The sequence below is a fragment of the Bombyx mori genome, chromosome 14 (genome assembly GCF_030269925.1).
Source record: "Bombyx mori chromosome 14, ASM3026992v2".
NCBI lineage: Eukaryota > Metazoa > Arthropoda > Insecta > Lepidoptera > Bombycidae > Bombyx > Bombyx mori.
The window spans coordinates 12,949,911-12,965,926 of record NC_085120.1 but is presented as its reverse complement, the minus strand read 5'-3'; the positions used below and the strand labels follow the sequence as shown (position 1 = coordinate 12,965,926).

Below are 16,016 nucleotides of genomic sequence, written 5' to 3'. Positions count from 1 at the left end.
TACGTTATCTTCGTTCAGATTTCCGTTCATAAACTTCCTAGCACGTTATAGCGTCCTGGTATTGATCTGAGCATATTTCATCCCATAGTCGCGCGGCCAAGACATTAGCTTTGATTCAATTCTCGGCCGGTCTCGTCCGATAAATCCGGTCGGCTTCATTATGACGGGAACACATCGCAAGCGATAATTTATCGTGATATAAACCGGAAAGGATTAGTCGGGACGACTCCCGATAGACTAAGTGTGTCCAGCTTCATTAATGTTATCTCGGGATCAAACGATAGTAATCATGTGGATATACCGTTCTGATAATACCGTCGCCTGATAGATCATAAATTCATTGCATGTTTCATGTTGTTCCCCAGTACACTCTAATATGATTTATTGAAATAATAAAATCAGGAGGTTTTCGTGACGAGAATAGATTTTATCGTAGAGTCAAGAAAAGTGCGGTTGAGGAAACAGTTGAAGTCCGTCAGTGGCACTCTCGCGTCCATCTCGTGATGGAACCGTCGAAGAAATTTCCATCAACGACTTTACAGAATGTAAAAGTCACTGAAAATTCAGATAGCCAGTTAATCCATAACTTTTACGTTTAACATATTTTGCTCGGAAGATAACTAAAACTGCTTTTACCGTTCAACTCGTTTTTATATAATATATAACTAGCGACCCGCCCTCGCTTCGCTTCGGAAACATTAAAACACACATGAAACCAAAAAAATAAAATAAAAAAAAAGTAGCCTATGTTCATCAGGGACAATGTCGGCTTCTAATGGAAAAATAATTTTTCAAATCGGTCCAGTAGTTTCGGAGCCTATTCGAAACAAACAAACAAACAAATCTTTCCTCTTTATAATATTATATTAGTATAGATAATTTTTGATATTTCAAAACCAGTTGGCCCCAAAAGTCTACTTAACTAATGCTAAAAAAAAACAATTAAAATCTTTGTCCTAATATTTCTAAACTGATGGCAGTATTCCAGTATAAATTACAGGAATCACAATAAGAAATATCATTTCACGCAAAATAAATATTCGGGTTTTTTTTTATTGCTTAGATGGGAGGACGAGCTCACAGCCCACCTGGTGTTAAGAGGTTACTGGAGCCCATGGACATCTACAACGTAAATGCGCCACCCACCTTGAGATATAAGTTTTAAGATCTCAGTATAGTTACAACGGCTGCCCCACCCTTCAAACCGAAACGCATTACTGCTTCACGGCAGAAATAGGCAGGGCGGTGGTACCTACCCGCGCGGACTCACAAGAGGTCCTACCACCAGTTTATTGATTGTAATTAGAAATTTGGAACATTGAAAACGTTTCGATAATGCAGGCGTCCGTTGCGAGTGCGCTATCCACTGGATGAGGAGGACACATTGATCAGCGCGGACCGGGATTATGTCGCACCAACGCTGATTGACACACACAAAACGTGGATGTAATAGGATTAGTACTGGATCCGACTAGTGTCTGCACTTCCAAACTAACGCCGGTCTCATTTGACACTGTACGCAGCACTGATGCACACTAGCCAGCTTAATAGCTTTGAAAAGCTCTGTAGATTTTGTTTTTAGGCGACTCCAAAAAAGGAGGAGGTTCTCAATTCAACGGTATGTTTTTTTGTTATGTTTGTTACCTCATAACTTTTGCCTGGGTGAATCTATTTTGATGATCTGTTTTTTTTATTAGAAAGCTGACGCTTCCCGTGTAGTCCCATTTCAATTTACACCAGTTCTGTTAACGGTATCCATGAGAAAACCATATAAGTCTTAAATTTGCATTAAGTACGTGCGCGACAAATAGATGAATAACTCAATATCACGCCAACCGATTTCGATGATTATTGTTTTTAGTGTACATTAATTTGTTTTGGAATTTTTTTTTTGGAGTTTACTCCTTAAGAATCGATTTACATATATAGGCCCGGGGTATGAAAATTATGGGGACCAAAATCGTACTAGCATGTCACACGAAATGCGTTATGCGCCTGATTGGCTCCTGATTGCGTGATGCGTGCGCGCGCCAATCAGGAGCCAACGCGCGGCCGCGTTATCGCAGGTGACGCCGGGCTGCTGCGCCGGCAGTCCGCCACAAAGCCTCGTACTGATCGCGCGTTTCTCTCATTATTGTATTTTCATATATTTGTTAGTCGTTTGTTTTGTGTCTCGTTAATTTGTTAATAATCTGTAGTGTATCGTGTTGTCGTAATATAGAACTATTTCTCGTATTGTTTCGTTTAATTTTTTATATCCAGTAAACTCCAGTCGTGCGTCGGAGCGGACACACACACTTTTTTTCTATTTGAAGTCGGTTTTTGTTAAAGCATGTCTATTTACAATTATTAAACTTTATAAAAGACAAGCCGGTAGAACCATTGAGACTACACTGTATATCTCTTGTGTGACAGAGATCATGTTTAAATGATTGGTAATAACTCGACTAATAACAAAAAAGGCCTTCAGTCGGTCCATACTAGTGGTTACCATCTAACCGTAATAAAATGGCCACATAACTATTGTCTTACATGCACATATTTATTATATAATGCGGTATTATGAAGGACGCACAAGAATGTTTTCATAATCTCATCAAGTCTCAGCTCGGACCGAGAATCTGCTACATTTAATCTTGTTCTCTCGACGGTATACAACGCTCGGCTTAATCATGTCTTAATTAATTTAGGTGCTTTTATTACACTAGTCTATTATTGAGAATCGATCAGTCCGTTAGCTTTCTAAAATGCAAAGCGTGCATGTGACTATGTGATGTTTTTTAATGCACATAGGAACTCTCTTTCCCGTGATATTGAAGAAAGGGCTATACATACATACTCCATGACCAAATATTCTATAATGCAAACTGGAAGGTATGACTTGGTAGCAACAGACAGGAGAGTGGTCCCTGCCCGTCCGAGCTCACAGCACACCCTACCATACGTAGATCCCTTACTCACCTTTTTCTGCCGCTACCAAAACCGAAAATCAGCCCCATATTTTTTTTTATTTTATCTATATTAACAAAAATGTATGTCGAGAACGGCTATTTAAACCGATTTTTATTGAAACATCTACTTATTTACCAAATACCCAGAACCATTGAGGAGGTAGGATAAATACCTCTCGCGTAAGAATATCTGGGAATGAAGAGACCCAAATGAATTCAAAAGAACCGAAATTGGATTCAGTCAATACAAAAGTAAATTGTACTAGGCATATATGTACTCCTATGTACATTATATACTCCTAGTGCGAAAACAGAGATCCGACTTATCCATCAATAATAATTTGTCGAAATCAATGAATACATCGGGTCGTGTGCTCATGTAGTTACGGATGAGATAACAAAAACATGACGACCTAAATACGGATAGAATATCCAATGAATATTCTCTCAAGCGAGAATTTCGATATAGCAAGAATGTTTGATGCGTAATTTGCAGTATTCTGTTTGAAGGTTCGGTTCGGAAAATCAAAATGATTTATGTTGGCACTGTCACGGGTTTTTGAAAAAGTGATTTAGAAAAAAATTAACTAAAACTAATGAATTCGTGTTAAAACATATCAAGATCTTTCCAGAGTGGTAAGTTCAGTGAAAACCGATGCGATGTTTTACGTAAAGTCTCAGCTCGAAGATTGAAGAGTCTCCAGCGAGAGGTCGTTTCTAATTGGCCCTAACGCCCAATGCAGGCCCTCAGTCTTGGAGAGCTCGTTGTGCTCTCGAATTTGATACACCCTGTTTCATTCCGGCTATGTTGAAATGAGCCAGCTACGATTTAACTGGAAACAACAACATTTTGACAGCAGACATTTTGCAACAGAAACATTTTGATTAATTAAATTGTCAAAAATTTTATAAGTTATCTTGTGTTTGACTAACTAGTGTTTGACTAACTAAACTTAATATTTCGACTGCTTCTTGCAAATATGCTGACATTAAACATTGTCCTCTCGTTACGCAATGTTAGTTAAAGAACAAAGTCTTAAATTTAGGTTAATTACTTTAACTACACTTTACTCGAACTACGCAATAATTACAGCGCAACGCTTCGTCCACCAGTCGAGATAATAAACGTTTTTAGTCGACGTCGAATTCCCCCTACACTTTATCCTCGAGCTAAACACAGAGTCGGACCTCTAGTGGATGTATGTAAAACTTCAGAATGCATTAATGTAAAGTTTACCTTTCGAGCGACCGGTAAAGTACTCATTCACCTACCTTGGAGCCAAACCCCAAGAATAACATCCCCATAAGCCCATACGTCGAACAAATCCGACCCATTTAGATTATGCTTATTGTTATGGGGTTCGCGTAACGTTGATATGGCCTCCCTTATTTGTACAAGTTCACCGTGCGTCTAATGTGACCATTATTTCCGGAGCGCGAAGGTGGTTTTATTACTGACTTTTGTTGAAGGAATACGACCCTTACATTTTGTCCGTTTCTGATCTCATCACATTGTTCGCATATGAATATTCTATGACCATTGTTTTCTTCTTCAGCATCGAACAATCTCCTGCTGACTCCATCTTTAGTATGAAAAATGTAAATAACCACTGTCATTTTGATTGTATCCTAGAACCGAATGAATAAATTATTATGTAAATACCGGTGTAACTATAAGTATAATTGAAATACATTAATTGAACCATACTGCATTGTGTTATAGTAATTTAAGCTCATAGTAATTTAAAGGTTTTTTATTTCTTTTTGTGTGTGCGGAATACATATAAATCAAAGCAGCATTTCTCTGTTTGTCCCCGGTATTTTCTCACACGAAACCATATTAAGTTGCATGTAATAAAATTACGTCGGATATCGTGCCGCGCAGCAATATGAGAACTTTTGGTCCTTTTTTGGAGCAAAAAATATAACGCTGTAACAGAAATTGTATTTTTTGCGAACATCTAATAATGTGGTGTACATTCGGAAAATATAACAAATCCTTAGGCTTGGGATTTTGCTTGTTATGTGTGATATTTTGGGGAATTATGAACTAAGTTCGAAATTTCTTCAAAAAGTTATTCTTCAATAATCTCTAGAATCATTTAAAAAAAAAACGGTAAATTACTGACTTTTAAGAATTTTCCTTTTTTGGGTCGTTTCTGTTTCCAAAAGGAATCCCTAATGAGTACTGCTTATACCGCGACTGCCTTTATGCTTATGACAGAATTGAGTCGTGATTGTATTGGAAAAAGCGGCCGTTTTATTAAGCAATCAATTCTCAATAAACATTTCAGCTTTGATTCTAATTCCGACGCCCGCATAAAGTTTACGTACATTTGGCTCCTGTTTGGCGATTCCCTCACAAAAAAAAGAGGAAGACTTTAATGAAGCCATTTGTTTTGTCTCTTTTCATCGGGAGAACGCTCGTTTGGCGCCCAGTAATTGCTTCGTTACGTTTTTTATTCTCGATTATTTGTTTTTATCCGGCATCTCTTTCTTTAATTGGGGCTCGTGTATTGAACAGTATCAACTGTCACGTGTTATCATTACTGTATTGTAACTCCTCGCTTTCGTGTTGCCCTAGTTACAAATTGTCTTTAATATTTTTTGTGAAAACTTTTTGACGTGACAACGTCTTATAATTCGATGGAGTCGGCTGAACGCACGAAGAAACATGACTCATGCGGCGTTACCTCGCTCTGAGGCGCTCCATTTAAGGCTTGAAGTGCAAGCGAGAGCGCGCAACGAGCGACAAAGACGCACAATCGGCCTCCGCGTTCGGCAGCGTTCGACATGTGCCTCTCTCCTACTTGAGTGAGCGATGCATCCGCGTGGACAGCTGCTATACAAATACAATTCAAAGCACATTCATACTTGTAAAAAAACCATGTACATTGTAAAAAAAAATTGATATAAATGTATTTATGCGTACAAATAAATGTAACTTGATCAATTCAATAGTGATTTCCATTTACCTCCTTCTCTGTATCCATACAAAATATCTATCAAACAAATAAAATTAAAATTTTCTTTTGAAAAATGAAACCATCCATCAGTATTTTCTTATGACGTTGTCACGTTCAACTATCGTTAGTAAACCGACTTTACAGACAACCGATTTTTTGTGAAGTTTTTTAACATCTTTGTGATTCGAATGTCGATGAAACGAAAAAGCGACGGTAAAAAGAGACAGACACATAAATTCATAAGAACATGGGAGAAAAGGAGATAGGAAGCATTATACAGTGTTTCTTATATTCATGGTTCTCTTTGTGGCTCTGCTTCGTACCTAATATTCGTACTTAATACATTCTGAATAAATTTATGTAATGTACATGAATAAAATGTAAAATAATTATCAAACTTTATATCACTATGATCATTACTAAACCCTACAATTATCCTCTTCCCAAAAATTTACATTCGTCTCATTATCGAGAAGCCAAAATTTTTAAAAGTTTACATTGCTACAATGTGTGAATTGCAAACATGTTTTTTTTCGTTATCTGTGTACTATCATCTACTTTAATATTTGGTGTGATGATAATATTTCTCACATTTCAATATCTACGATTATAATTTTATCGTCAGAAACATTAACAAAAAAAAAACACAAATGGCACTCGGGGACTGCCGCAGTAAAGTAATTGCATGGCATATTTTATCAACTCGTGCAGTTATAATTAGACAATAATAATTTTATATTAAAACAATAATAAAATAGACCACGCTATATTTTTAAACATTAACAAAAGCAAAACATTAACTGTCCCCTACACACTCATAAGCTAGGCCGCGCGAAAGAGAGATGGCCAGACTTTTCATGCTGCGCGCGCAGTGCGACGTTACGCCGCGCGCTTATTCACAAACACTACACAAGCGTAACGTGTGAATGTGTTGAACGCGAGCTACATGCTAGGCGAAGTGAGTGGTGTTAGGTTTTATTTTCGTTACGGAATTTCTTGGTTCGGTCGCCGCGCTCAAATCCCGCGATAAAAATTTTGCAATAGCTTAAAAATTAACATTCATCTTACAATATTAGTTCATATATCAGCCGTGACAGTATTAGTACTTATATCAGTCCTGACGTCGTTCCTTAAAGATACTAGTCCTTAGTATCTGGAAGTTAAATTGAACTATTCCTGAACTCGGACTTGAACAACTGCCAACTTGTAAATTACTTTGGTATCAAAATAGAATACTTTCGAGGTTGAATTTCTCAAGTTTAATGATCAAAACGTCATCTTCTACAAAGTGATGAATGGATTATAGATTTGATCTTTTGAAATATGACGAGAGCGAAAGTTATTATAATTAAATTTTAATCAAAAGTTTGCTAGGAATGCTATTTCGACATGTTTTTGCTGTAGATTATTCTTTCTCACATTAACAGACGTGCTGACGGGACATATAGTATTAAGCTATTACATATATTAATAGATATGACGACACGCGCCGATCGTTATCGCGTCCGTTTATCTTCCACCGGATAAGATCGTTCTAAGCAGTGATATCGAGGCGCTGCTCGGTATGGGGAGCTCTGTCATTCTGGCGGGCGACCTAAATTGTAAACACATCAGGTGGAACTCACACACCACAACCCCGAATGGCAGGCGGCTTGACGCGTTAGTCGATGATCTCGCCTTCGATATCGTCGCTCCGCTAACCCCGACTCATTACCCGCTAAATATCGCGCATCGCCCGGATATACTCGACATAGCGTTATTAAAAAACGTAACTCTGCGCTTACACTCGATCGAAGTAGTTTCAGAGTTAGATTCAGACCACCGTCCCGTCGTTATGAAGCTCGGTCGCGCTCCCGATTCCGTTCCCGTCACGAGGACTGTGGTGGATTGGCACACGCTGGGCATCAGCCTGGCTGAATCTGATCCACCATCGCTTCCGTTTAGTCCGGACTCTATCCCGTCTCCTCAGGATACCGCTGAAGCCATAGACATCGTAACGTCACACATCACCTCGACATTAGATAGGTCATCGAAGCAAGTTGTAGCGGAGGACTTCCTTCACCGCTTCAAATTGCCCGACGATATTAGGGAAGTCCTTAGAGCTAAGAACGCCTCGATCCGTGCGTACGATAGGTATCCTACCGCGGAAAATCGTATTCGAATGCGTGCCCTACAACGCGACGTAAAGTCTCGCATCACCGAAGTCCGAGATGCCAGATGGTCTGATTTCTTAGAAGGACTCGCGCCCTCTCAAAGGTCTTACTACCGCTTAGCTCGTACTCTCAAATCGGATACGGTAGTAACTATGCCCCCCCTCGTAGGCCCCTCAGGCCGACTCGCGGCGTTCGATGATGACGAAAAAGCAGAGCTGCTGGCCGATACATTGCAAACCCAGTGCACGCCCAGCACTCAATCCGTGGACCCTGTTCATGTAGAATTAGTAGACAGTGAGGTAGAACGCAGAGCCTCCTTGCCACCCTCTGATGCGTTACCACCCGTCACCCCAATGGAAGTTAAAGACTTGATCAAAGACCTACGTCCTCGCAAGGCTCCCGGTTCCGACGGTATATCCAACCGCGTTATTAAACTTCTACCCGTCCAACTCATCGTGATGTTGGCATCTATTTTCAATGCCGCTATGGCGAACTGTATCTTTCCCGCGGTGTGGAAAGAAGCGGACGTTATCGGCATACATAAACCCGGTAAACCAAAAAATCATCCGACGAGCTACCGCCCGATTAGCCTCCTCATGTCTCTAGGCAAACTGTATGAGCGTCTGCTCTACAAACGCCTCAGAGACTTCGTCTCATCCAAGGGCATTCTTATCGATGAACAATTCGGATTCCGTACAAATCACTCATGCGTTCAACAGGTGCACCGCCTCACGGAGCACATTCTTGTGGGGCTTAATCGACCAAAACCGTTATACACGGGAGCTCTCTTCTTCGACGTCGCAAAAGCGTTCGACAAAGTCTGGCACAATGGTTTGATTTTCAAACTATTCAACATGGGCGTGCCGGATAGTCTCGTGCTCATCATACGGGACTTCTTGTCGAACCGCTCTTTTCGATATCGAGTCGAGGGAACCCGCTCCTCCCCACGACCTCTCACAGCTGGAGTCCCGCAAGGCTCTGTCCTCTCACCCCTCCTATTTAGCTTATTCGTCAACGATATTCCCCGGTCGCCGCCGACCCATTTAGCTTTATTCGCCGACGACACGACTGTTTACTATTCTAGTAGAAATAAGTCCCTAATCGCGAAGAAGCTTCAGAGCGCAGCCCTAGCCCTAGGACAGTGGTTCCGAAAATGGCGCATAGACATCAACCCAGCGAAAAGTACTGCGGTGCTATTTCAGAGGGGAAGCTCCACACGGATTTCCTCCCGGATTAGGAGGAGGAATCTCACACCCCCGATTACTCTCTTTAGACAACCCATACCCTGGGCCAGGAAGGTCAAGTACCTGGGCGTTACCCTGGATGCATCGATGACATTCCGCCCGCATATAAAATCAGTCCGTGACCGTGCCGCGTTTATTCTCGGTAGACTCTACCCCATGATCTGTAAGCGGAGTAAAATGTCCCTTCGGAACAAGGTGACACTTTACAAAACTTGCATAAGGCCCGTCATGACTTACGCGAGTGTGGTGTTCGCTCACGCGGCCCGCACACACATAGACACCCTCCAATCCCTACAATCCCGCTTTTGCAGGTTAGCTGTCGGGGCTCCGTGGTTCGTGAGGAACGTTGACCTACACGACGACCTGGGCCTCGAATCAATTCGGAAATACATGAAGTCAGCGTCGGAACGATACTTCGATAAGGCTATGCGTCATGATAATCGCCTTATCGTTGCCGCCGCTGACTACTCCCCGAATCCTGATCATGCAGGAGCCAGTCACCGTCGACGCCCTAGACACGTCCTTACGGATCCATCAGATCCAATAACCTTTGCATTAGATGCCTTCAGCTCTAATACTAGGGGCAGGCTTAGGGACCCCGGTAACCGTACTCGTCGAACTCGACAAAGAGGTCGACGTGCAACCTAACCCATGCATCAGCCCGCTGAGTTTCTCGCCGGATCTTCTCAGCGGGTCGCGATTCCGATCCGGTAGTAGATTCATTCGCGAAACAACTGCTCTTGAGTTGTTAGGTCTCCTTCGGAGGCGCTCGGGCAGTTGTTAGCAAATCCCACCCCTCTTGGCTGAGCCTTTGCTCGCCCACCTGTCCTGGTGAAACTGGAAAGGCCTTCGGGCCACCAGTAAACTATCAATCATAAAAAAAATAAAAAAAAAAAAAAAAAAAAAAAAAAGATATGACGAGTGAATGGTCGTTGTTCACTTTGAAACAGTAGATGTGTGACGGGTAGCCATCATACAAACACAAGATATTTGACAGATGCCTGAATCTCGCTTACGACATTTTCAAGATATTACATATATACAAGGCCCGAACAACTACAGTACTACAGGCCTGTGTTGTGTTTCCTCGTCGGAGTCTTCGTTCATGTGTTGAGAAGTAATTTACCTGTGAACTTTGGCACTCGCATGTGTTGATGCGGGATACCTGCAGCGAACCGGGCGTTTTTTCAAATCAAGCAATAAAAAAAAAGCCAAAACACATTCTTGACCTCATTTGACTAGATTGTCTTGGTGATTAGAAATATTACTAATTTGTATTATTTTCACGAAGTATGGTAGTTTCTTATTCTACTTTACATCATAAGGCTGTAATGTGAAATTTGTTGTGCAATTAATATCTCACTCTCACTTACGTTTCATTGTAATTATTGTCTGTATTTAACTGTCTTCAGCACACAAAGACACGAATAGTCCTATAAATAGTTCGGGAAACGGTAACATAACTCGATAATACCTCAAAATTGTTCAGGAAACTGTGTCGGAATGGACGCGAAGCGGTCGTCCGTACGTACTTATATGTATGTGCCTATACATATAGGAACTTCCTGGTCGTAGCGGTGTCGGTAGCAAGCTCCGGACAAAGGCAGACGGACGGGATCCAATGTAATTATGCATAAGGACGCACGTTCCGGATCGATGTGAGATTAATGGACCCGTTTTACGTACGTTATGTACGGACTCTTCCACTTCCTTATTGTTATGTAAGCCTGGTAGATTTTTTATTGATGTAAATGGGAAAACGATTTTACGACTCGTTTTTTATTTATTACGCGGGTGAACTAGCTTTCACCCGCGTAATAAATAAATCTATCATCATCTAGCCATGCAACGATGTTCGAATCCCGCAGGCGGGTACCATTTTTTTAATGAAATACGTAGGTACTTAACAAATGTTCACGATTGACTTCCACGGTGAAGGAATAACATCGTGTAATAAAAATCAAACCCGCAAAATTATAATTTGCGTAATTACTGGTGGTAGGACCTCTTGTGAGTCCGCACGGGTAGGTACCACCACCCCGCCTATTTCTGCCGTGAAGCAGTCATGCGTTTCGGTTTGAAGGGTGGGGCAGCCGTTGTAACTATGCTTGAGACCTTAGAACTTATATCTCAAGGTGGGTGGCGCATTTACGTTGTAAATGTCTATGGGCTCCAGTAACCACTTAACACCAGGTGAGCTGTGAGCTCGCCCACTCATAAAAGCAATAAAAAATATGACCCAAGATATCGTTTAGACCAAATTATCTTTCACCCCTCGATATTGTTTCAAAGTAGGTTGCGGTAGAACCTTGTGAAGATACTGGGGCCTTAGGAACTGCCCGGTTATTGATCTGGACAGCTAGCATGATGTCTTTTGTGTATGCTATGGAAAAAAATAATCAGATCAACATAACTTTAAGTAACTGAAAATGTAAATTGTGTTCATTAATCACTTTCACATTTGTCTGAACTTCGCCTCCTTCTGCATAATTACATTCCGTCCTCATCCATCAGCCATGTAACAGACAAACAGATACCACACATACATACTAGTTGAGTAAAAAAGGAAAAAAAGTACCAGGCTAACATAACCTTGAATAGTTCGTTATTTGTTAAAACCATCGATCAGTAAGCGAAACCATTTGTTTTATATTAGAGAAGCTCATACTCCATCTGGTAAAATAGAGTGGAATGTCCATAGACATCTTTTTTAACCCTGACCAGAACTCTCGAAGCGGTGGACTATTATATTTATCACAACTACATAACCCTGCCATCGATATTTTTAACCGAACACGTAATTGAAGTAACCATTTTATTAACCGGCAAAACCGTTATAATATTGGTAAGGAAATAACAATGTTGATCTTTCGGTTTCGGGAATGGCCTGGTCTCGTTACGGTAACGGCATAAAATCTTGATCCATTCCGGGAACTAGCCCGGGTATCCGGGTAATCTCATAATGGAGGAGCGACGATTGGCATTCGAACAATTTCGATAAGTTTGTTTACAGGCCTTTTATGTTGCTAGAGAAAATTTTCAATGATTTATTTGACAAGATTTAAGCTGTATTTGTTTTATTGAAGATAATTGAGGTACTCTCAATACAAATTACAATAGTATTAAGATGTAGGGCCGTCAAGCAGACGAACAGTCGAACCACCCGACAGTAAGTGGTCTCCGACATTCATGAACAATAGTAGCTGCTGCTACTGTGGACGATTTCACCATTGCAACCATTTAACAGTCGCCGTGACGAATTTAAACACAAGTACATATTTCGCGTCATACTAACTAGAAACTAATTCCGTTTGACATTAAGCCAACTGATATTGGTTCCCGGTTTGTGTAATTAGAATTCTGCCGGATTTTCTCTGAATCGTAATATAAATAGAGTTGTGGCAAAATGATAGAGTTGTGGCAAAATGCGTTTTCATCGATAAAGCGGCACGACACGAGAACCCTCTCATCGTGGCCGCCGGTAACTACATTCCCGATCCTGCGGACCGAATGGAAAGCAGTCGACGTCGCCCAAAACACGTCATCTCGGATCCTCCTGATCCACTAACGGTGCTTTTAGGTACTTCAAGCACTGGTCACCGTTCTCGTCGAACCCGTTGCTTGCGACGAAGGGCTCGACGAGTAAATTAACTCTCAGACACAGCCCACTGAGTTTCTCGCCGGATCTTCTCAGTGGGTCGCGTTTCCGATCCAGTGGTAGATTCTGCGAAGCACGGCTCTTGCTAGGGTTCGTGTTAGCAACATCGTCAGGTTTGAGCCCCGTGAGCTCACCTACTAAATTTAGGGTTACGCTGACATAGCCTCTCAAGGCTATCAGCTTAGGTAGGAAAAAAAAAAAAAAAAAAAAAATGCGTTTTCAATTTTATTCAATTGATTGTTTTTTCCGTCGCTCGACAGATCTCAGCAAACACTTTAAACGTTGGAAATAGCAAATCGGGCGAGCCAAGTTAAACAATCAATTACACTCGTCTTAAAGACGTCTCTTTTGAAGTAATTCAATACTTTTCACGCAATAATGGATCGACGGAAATATTGTTTTTACAAATACATTTCCCCGTACTCTCTCTCTCGTCTATTCTGTTATCTTCCCGATTTCTGAAGCGTAAGCTTTGGAAATGAAACAGTAATTACATCCTTATAATTTCCTTTTTGCCGAAGATCCATGTCTCTGATAAACATTTTTAAAAGTATTGTTTTGTTACATCCCCACTGTTGTTTGTTGTTTATTGAACTTGAGCTTGGATGGGTGGACGAGCTCACGACCCGTTTGTTGTTAAGATGTACTGCATAATGGCTACCTCGACATTCAAACCATGACGTAAGTATTTTTCGCGGCTTACAGTACTGTCAGTAAAAATACTTAACGATTACTAAGTGCATATTAACTACATTGGCAACCTTAATAGTTTCTATGATAAAGAATGTCAATTTTAATTCACTCAGCTTCTTAAAAGATACAAAGAAGGTAACTTAATTCACTCAAAGAAAATAAAAAAAATTGTAATTTCGTATAATTTAGCCGGAGTTCGTTTATGACAACGATCTTTTTAAAAAGGTTCAAACATTTCTCCGCAAATTAAATTAGCTCTGAAAAGGGAGGACAATAATCGGGGCTGTATATTTTTGTGTTTTACGTACAGTTTGTTCTCTCTTAGTCCGCATTAATTACATTTCGCTGCAGAATTATGCGCAGTGGCGCTACAGCCAAACGTCTCGGAGAGAGAGGCCGGGAGCTGTAACTGTTCTCTCCTCGGCTTTATGTTGTCCTGGTACAATGATTGCATAAAATATGTATGAGTATGTAAAATTCGTATTGCCCTCTTTCAATTTATTCATTATATTTTTAAAAGTGAATAAATTAAAATTGTTTTTCCATTTTAAATACAGCTCGATGCATCTTTTAATTTGTTATACATACTAGTGGTCGCCCGGTAGTCGAAATTCGACTTTATTAATAATTAATTTATATTATAAGTTTGAACATTATTATGGTTCTATTGTCAAAGACTTCTCTTCTATAATCACAGATTTCGCTAAGGCTACAACTATAGACAAATAAGGAAATAAATATTAATCTATTCGCAACTTGACCACAGACTAACAATAAACAAATACATATAGTATATATGCGTGTGTGTGTCAAATACATGTTAGTGTGTGTAATGTTTTCTTTATTGGTTTAACGTATTTTTTATGCATTATTTAAAATAAAAAAAATTGGCATTGTGCACTCTTTCTCTATTATCTATAAGTATGGAAAATTTCATACTCCTCCGTTCGCGAAATTTTCGTAAAAAGGGATACAAAGTTTTTGCTTCACGTACTAATATATATATAGATTATTATTATGTAGCTACTGTTAGTTTGAATTTTTATTGCCTAACTAAATTTATTGGCACAGAATATTAAAAAAGATAAGAGACAAAGGGGCTTATAAATAAGAAATAAACGTAAATAAACATGGCAGAAGCATTGATAGAATAGACATCTGTCGTCGAGGAAATTGTTTTCAATCTCGCCGCGGGGCGGACGCTTGAGCGAGCGCGGATGACTGCCTTCCGCAAATAAAAATACACAACAGTGCCACGTTGATATCTTAACCCGTCTTCTTGTTTGATGGCCTCTTCGCACAGCACTTCTTCAAGATTTATGTGATAATTTTTTTTTTCACCATTGGGTGGACGAGCTTACAGCTCACCTTGTGGTAAGTGGTTACTGGAGCCAATAGACATCTGCAACATAAATGCCGTCGCCCACCTTGAGATATAAGTTCTAAAGTCGCAAGTATAGTTACAACGGCTGCCCCACCCTTCAGACCGAAACGCATTACTGCTTCACGACAGAAATGGGCAGGGTGGTGGTACCTACTCGCGCGGACTCACAAGAGGTCCTACCACCAGTAATAAAATCCGTAATGAATGTAATGTAATGTAATGGAAATAAAATCAGTAATGATTCCGGTATTATGACAGGTCCTTCGTATTAACGGTTTTTTTTTATGTTTCGGCCAATTCAATGTGTTTTGTTCGTAAGGTATTTTAGGCAAAATAACGTTTTATTATCTGCAACTTGAGTGTTGCCAACAATTAGTTGAGTTTTTTCCTAATATACAATTATAATGAAGATAAAATAAAAATAAAACAATTATGAACCTACACAAATTGTATTAGGGTTGGATAAATAAGTCCTTCACGCACAATGGCTCGTCTAGAGCGGACTTTTCGGTTCGTCACATCGCGCGGTGAGTTCTCGCGAAAATTCCTCGGATTTCGGTTGAATTTTCGTCGAATTATTCACATCTGTGAGTGGCGCGGCCGAAAGTTAGATGAGTTTTGTCGCGATACACACAACGCGGACTGAATAATTGGACGCGGCAACTCCTCGGATTCATTCGTTCGTTTTGTACACATGGACGCCCCGCGCGTTTTACGCTTTGTACTCTGTTCGCGCAGGCTTCGCTTTAAGGGCTTAGGACTTTATCAGATTTATTTACAAATACATAATTTTTGAAGTGACTTTATCAGATTTATTTACAAATACATAATTTTTGAAGTGAAATTTATCGACGTAGGGAAGAAAAAACGTATGTAACGATTTTCGGTTACGCGCCATCTTAATTTCTTCCGTTACGCGCCATGTTTATTTTATTTCTAATAGTTTGCTATCAACAAATGTCGCTGC

General features: G+C 40.3%; 1 protein-coding gene and 1 long non-coding RNA gene across 5 annotated transcripts in view; both read left to right on the top strand.

The window, feature by feature from the left end:
* LOC134200131 (uncharacterized) overlaps positions 1–13,184 on the top strand; it is a 109,395-nt gene extending 96,211 nt beyond the window's left edge. The window contains exon 3 of the long non-coding RNA XR_009974905.1: positions 13,162–13,184. This is a non-coding gene — a long non-coding RNA (uncharacterized LOC134200131). The remainder of the gene's footprint in view (positions 1–13,161) is intronic.
* The window catches only part of LOC101744498 (neurobeachin), a 573,788-nt gene that overhangs the window by 116,908 nt on the left and 440,864 nt on the right, over positions 1–16,016 (top strand). The window lies entirely within an intron of this gene.